Source organism: Atta colombica, unplaced genomic scaffold, assembly GCF_001594045.1.
Source record: "Atta colombica isolate Treedump-2 unplaced genomic scaffold, Acol1.0 scaffold78, whole genome shotgun sequence".
Classification (NCBI taxonomy): domain Eukaryota; kingdom Metazoa; phylum Arthropoda; class Insecta; order Hymenoptera; family Formicidae; genus Atta; species Atta colombica.
The window spans coordinates 757,304-764,409 of record NW_017259570.1 but is presented as its reverse complement, the minus strand read 5'-3'; positions in this window follow the sequence as shown (position 1 = coordinate 764,409).

Below are 7,106 nucleotides of genomic sequence, written 5' to 3'. Positions count from 1 at the left end.
TGTGTGTGTGTGTGTGTGTGTGTGTGTGTGTGTGTGTGTGTGTGTGTGTGTGTGTGTGTGTGTGTGTGTGTGTGTGTGTGTGTGTGTGTGTGGGCGTTGAAGAGACAAAAAACTAAGTTGCTGAATGCAAAAAGTGCAAACTCCGCGAACAGATCTAATATAGATTTAAAACGATCTAATTCTAGAACTAGAAAAAGATAAAAAGTTAAATCGAGATTAACTTTAAACTATACACATAATTAGTAGAAATAGACATTAGAATTTCGAAGTTTAAAGTCTATTATCGAGTGTATATACTGCCGACTTCTAATCATATTTTGGATTTTGCAAATGTATTATCGAGTATCTATGTTTGTTTATGATCATCATAAAACAATTTTGCAATTTTATTGCATTTGAATATTCATTGTCCGCACACTTGTCATACATTTATTCGCATACGAATAGTCACTATTATGATTGCTTCGTTATGCATAATTCATCAAATGCAATTCAGGCTCTCAATTCTGATAACGTTAACTGTAATCTCAGTTTAACTTATTCTTTATCTTTTTAAAAATTCTTAGAATTAGAAAAAGATGAAGAATTATTTTAATTGAGAATTATTTATAGAGAAATTAAAATTAAATTATGATAGAAACTATAATTCTATAATAATATACAACTGCACCACTTTTTCTTAAAACGCGATACGTAATCAGTTGAATGAGAAAAAAAATAGGAAAATAATATTAAAAAAGTTCGATAACAAGAGACAAATTTGAGAAGTGTAAGAAATCGAAGCCGTTTAAAAATAAAAAGAAGGAAAACGAATGGAGCTCAACGCATCGACTAGTTCATTATTACTAGAAGTAATTGTCGTTGAGTAATTGTCGTTTAAATGGCATACGTAACTCTCTCTCACTTATCTTGCCGATGTATAATAAAAGTAAAAGTATAAAATGAAGTACGCGAAATTTGTTTCTTTTCTATCTTTTTTTTTTCTATCCGTATTTATTATGCAAGAAAGGTTATCGATAATCATCGAGACAGAAGGGAAAAAAAACACTAGTCTGTCGATAAATTCGTCTTTAAAAACATGTGTTTTTTTTTCGTCACTAAAGATTACATCACTATATAATAGACACGCGATTTTTATTGTTGCTTCGCCGAGGGCGACGTTCACGGCCATTCCTTCGTAACGGCAGACGTGAGTAAGACCCGATTGCACCAACGTTACTTTACTTTGACTTTAAGTTTATTGTCTGTATTCATAGTCGCCTTACACTGAAAAAAATATTTGTGTGAAATTATATGATTATGCGCTGGGTTTTTTTTCGGTCCAGTATATAATCACGTATTATTGCAGTCTACATGAAAAATTACAGATTATATTAATTTCAAATTAATAAATTATAACTCAGGTCAAGAATTAAACAAACTATAATTAGATGTGACAAAGCAAAATTTTTATTACTTCACTATATATAATATAATTTTCCACCGATACATTTCGACTATACTTAGTCCTTATCAATCGCAGAAATATAATTATATAACCATATAACAAAAATTAAATTAACATATAAGGATTTAAAGGATCATCTCAACTTCGATTTTCAATAATCAATATAAACTCAACCATATTTAGTCAATTTGTCGAACAATAAAACATAGTAATAATGAGTCAATAATCCAACTAATTCGTCGATTAAAAGAGAGAGCGAGAAAGAGTCAGTGTAAATAAAAGAAAGTTTTATCACATCTAATTATAACTCGTTTAATTCTTGACCTGGATTACTATTTATTAATTTGTTTGAAAGTTATACGAGCATTAAATAGCCAAGCGAGATTTAGCATATGGAACAATTGATGCACTGCATGTATTGTTTTCAATTTGTCGGCAATTTGCTACCATTGGAATCTAATGTGAACTGAGTTAGCATCAGGAGGGCAAATAGATTTCATAAATTTACGAAATTGTAAGAATATACATTGAGAAATAATAAACTTATCACGTTGAGCAGCAAACTGACGGCACGCCATGCACGCATGATGACAACTTGCCAGCAGTTTGCTGAATTCTAAGGAAGACTTTAGGTGACATCAGAACAACAGACAGTTTGTGGAAACACCTTAGTTTTAATTTTTAGATGAAATTGAATGCGGAATAAGTAACGGCAAAATGGCAAGATATTGCCCTTATTTGGCTACCTGGAAAGAATTGTTTGTAATTTATGTTTTAAAATTATATTAATTTCACAATACAATATGTATTTTTGGAATTTCATTGAACATGGAATTTTACATACAAAAATATAAAAGCGAGCAGACCTAGCCTCTTTGCCGAAAAAAAATTTCTAATCATATTTAGATAATTTTCCACTCATAAACATATAATTTCCATGTAAAATTATTGCATTTTTTTCAATGTAAGGCTAAGATTAAAATTAACTTATGATAGAAACTAAATATAATCCTTTTTCTTGTAGCTGTTTTTCTTAAAACGCAATACGTAATCAGATATATGAGAAAAAAAAGAGGAAAATAATACTAAAAAAGTTTGATAACAAGAAACAAATTCGTACAGAGAAGTGTAGGAATCTTGACTTTCTTAAATTTATCTTCAGATACACACAGTAGTCACTTCAGTAGTCACAGGAATGGCAATATTTGAAGTATATGTATTTAAAATACGTATTTAAACATATTTTTGTATTTTGTACAATATTTCGTATTTGAATACTTTGAGAATATTTTGTATTTTGCATTTAAATACATTTTTTATTAGTATTTTATATTTTAAATTTGTGAATATTAAATACATTTTTATTTTATTGATAGTATTTTGTATTTCGTATTTGAATATTGATAGTATTTTGTATTTAAATATACAATTTTTTTGAGTATTTTGCTCATCCCTGAATAATCAATAAAATAATTCGTAGAGCATCCGAAGATAAATTTAAGAAAGCCTTAAATTATAAGGCCTAACTGTATAAATACGGGCATAAAATTCTCTCTATCTTTCCCTCTCTTTCGGCTTTAAAAAGAGAAAATGGGAATTTTAAGCCTCGCTTAAAGTCAAAGTAGCGTTGATGCAGTCGAGATAAAAAAATCTTTATTTTCATTGCAAATGTCCCCTTCCCAAAGATCGCGTTAGCAAAAGAAAAGAAAAGAAATCAATAGACCGTTTGTGCAATACTCGTGTCATTCGAGGCATTCTTCTGAAATCGAGCAAAGCGGTGCTCTACTTTAGGCGCACAATGGAAGAGATATTAGGAATAAATATTTGAAAAAAATATTATTCTTTAGTCAGTGTTTGTCTGTCTTTACAGTTACATATTTTTACCTCTGGACAGATTTTAATTACACATATAGAGGAAAGTCACCAATACCGACATACCATTTTGTTTTTAGACAATATTTCTTAAACAAAAAGGTAAAAATAAAACTTTAAAAACATAAGTACAAACTAAAAAAATGTCTTCCATCAGACAGTATTTATAATCAGCAGTTTTTATAATATTCTGTTTGCAATTTCGCAATAATTAATTTTTTTATAAGCAAAAATGAATGTCTGACAAAATGGATTCTAAAACTGACACAATAGGTATAGGTAGAATAGTAATACTTATACGTATTTCTATTCTTTTTTTTTTTTACAGGAATTATCTGAATAAAAAGATAAGATCTTCCAGAATCTTTTCACTTCGTTATAAAATATTTTTATTGAATTATATGCGTATTTACTTTATGCTGGTGCAAATATGTAACGCGATAATTAATCTCTTTTTCAAGAATTTTTTTCATATATACACGATTGTCTTCAGCGCCAATAAAACTATTTGACACTTTAAAGCAACATTATAAAGCTTAAGCTAACTCATGATCTGTTTTACAGTCAGGTGTGGCGGTTTACGCTGCATCCCAATTTTACATTTAAAATTGTGTTATGAAAAAACTAAGAGAAAAAATAATATAAATAAAAACTGATTTAGGAAATACCAAGCATTTAAAATGTCGTAATATTATCACTAATATAGTCACTATTATTTAAACTACGCCAGTTGCAAGAGAAAATTGTAAGAATTTTATTTTCCTATTCGTAGAATTCGTTTTTAACTGATTTGATATAAAACAAAACACAAATACACGAATTATGAGTTTGTTTAATTAGCTAAACAGTTCATTATTTTCTTAGTATTAATAAAGTGCAGTAGTTAGTTTCTGAGAAATAAAGGATTATTACTTTAGGAGATCTACATCAGTATCAGCGACTTTCCTCAATTGTATAGGTTTAATTTCATACACTTTTAATATTTCTTGACCAATTTATTTCTACATTGACCAAGATATTGCTATTTCATTTTCTGACTACTGTACATTTTTATCATAAATGATCACACTGACTTTTAATATTATTTCGACGAAAACATAATTGTTTCCCCAGTTTGGTGAATTTTTTTTACTAGAATAACGTATTTACTTGGTTTTTATTATTGTATAATCTATCTAATTTTATTTAAATTTGGATTGTTTACCAGAACTTCGAGAAATTCCAAACGCTCGATCAACCATTTACAAGCAATTCTTGTTTCTCTGTGAAACATTCATCATTTGGCCATCATTATGTGTTATATTACATATATAATATTATCCATCTTTGCAACTGCGTGTTTCATCTTTTTAACAACACTGCGTACATACACACTTTTTTTGAATATCTGAAAAGGATTTAATTCGTGAGATCGAAACATGTAATATATATCCATTTTTATTTAATTAATTAGAGTGTTATATTTTTTGTCGGAATTTTCACGTTTTATTACGTATAATTTTATTACGTATTTTTTAATTTGACTCTTATAATGTTCTGCATATTCTTTTCTCTATATATTGTTTTTGAAATTAAGAATCCTTTGTTCTTGTCAATTTTTAATAAATTAAGTATTAGAAAATTAAAAATATTAATTTTTAATTAATTTCTATTAATTTATCTTTGCGCAGCACGCAAAGTCTTGCGAGTACCACGTCTGATTCATATTTACCGTTTCTCCTAATTTTTTATTTGGAAAAATTATAATTTTTAAAGAAATAAAGTAATTAGAAACAAAGATTAAACGTAACACACAATGGATATATTATAAATAAAACTATTTTTTTTTATTTATGTCGATTGTTTAATCTCTTTAATTTGCGTTCAATCTTTCTAATTTTTTATTTCCTTAAATTCTGTTCTAATGTTAAATTCTTTTAAGGTCTTACATTATATTAGCATGATCTCGTGACCTGCTGATCCAGTTCAATCAATCCATAGGGAAGTGAAATTATTCGTGAATATTCGTTCGGAATATATGTATGTATAATACATATATGTATGTATAAACATTGTACATACTTCGGCGCGTTACGGTCGCGCAAATTTGCATTCCGTCTATTGTCAGCTCTTGCGAATGTCATAATTTATCGTCGGTAAATTGTCATATAAACTTGCGAAACTCCGAAGTCTCCGCAAAATTTTCAAGTGCTAACAATGATGCTTATATAATGCTTAAGCTAATCTAAGCTATGCGGCAAATTTAGAGGGTGAGGCACTATTTTTTAAAAGAATTTCTTTAAAAACCAGTTTTTATCAGACGTGAATAATTGAAAAAAATTGCCTATCGAAAGGAATAATCTAACAAAATTTTGATTAATTTAGATAATGATGAATCCAGAAATTTGTTAAAGAGAAAAGCCATTGCACTGAGAAAAAAAGTTGTTAAACTTGACTAAATGTGTTTAGTTCTTAATGATTATTTAGTTCAAATATTTATATATTTAGATTAATAAAATCTTGTATTTTAAAAGATGTCATTTGTTTGATAAATATTTGCTTGACAGTCCATGTCCATGACCGCTACATTTTAATTGAATCAACTAATATTATTTTGAAACAGCAACTTTTTCTCTCAATGTACGCAAGCAAAATTTCTTTTTAAAATCAAATATATGAAAATATAGAATATTAAATTAAATTATTATTTAAATATGTGTAATTCATAAATCATTTTATTTTAAATTTAACACAAATAAAATATAATGATATAATATAAATAAATCTATATTTTTTTATATTTAAGAGTTTCTTAAATTAAAAAATATTTTTGCAATATTTAAAAAAATTATTAAGCATTTCAGAAATATTAAAAATGGAACATTTTGCTATATTCAAAACAATTAAAATAAATATATAAATATAAAATATAAATAAGGACTCTCAATCTTAAACAATAAAATATAAATAAGAGTTCATATAAGGCTAATTAAGAGATTAATGGAAGATCTATGATTTTATATTCGCTGAGAAAAACTTCAAAAGAAAAAAACGTTCGGAATAAATTAAAGATAACCAGCAACACCTGAGGATTATCTGCTTCTCCTATCTCTCCGCTCTTACAATATGATTAGCTTTATCTGAACTCTTATTTACATTTTGTTTGCTTCCTTGTGAATCTGCTACTGAATTTAAATTAAGTTATATTTGAAGTTATGCTAAATAGGTAGCACAGATTCTTGCATAAAGTATAACATTTTTTTTTATTTCATAAAAAGGAAGGAAGCGAAAGATTTTGATTGATTCATTTTCTCATGCATTATATGTATAATATATGTGTCAGAGTTGGGTGCTAAGTTAAAAAGATAAAAGTTAAGATAAAAAAAGTTAAAAAATTAATTAATTTTAATTTAGTTACAATTTAGACTCTTAACATTTTAACTTTATTTAGTTACATTTTATCCGTACTATTAATTTTTTATTTAATTTTTTTGAAGTTAAGTCTCAGACATAATACGACGATAGCGATAGCTTAATATGAGAAAATAACCAATTGCAAAAATAACCAAATTTAATAGATGTTGATCAATGAAATGATAAATATTCTAGTGAGTTTGCTCACTTTTTTAATTATCATCTCATTTCAAATTACACAATCTACCCCCAGATTTTAATCTGTCAGAAACCGTGTTTGATGCATCTAGTTTCTGATAGGTTGAAATCTATTATTCTTTATTATTAAAATATAACATATCAATATCACCTTCGGCTCACGTTGACCAGCTGTTCAATGCAGGAAGACTCATTT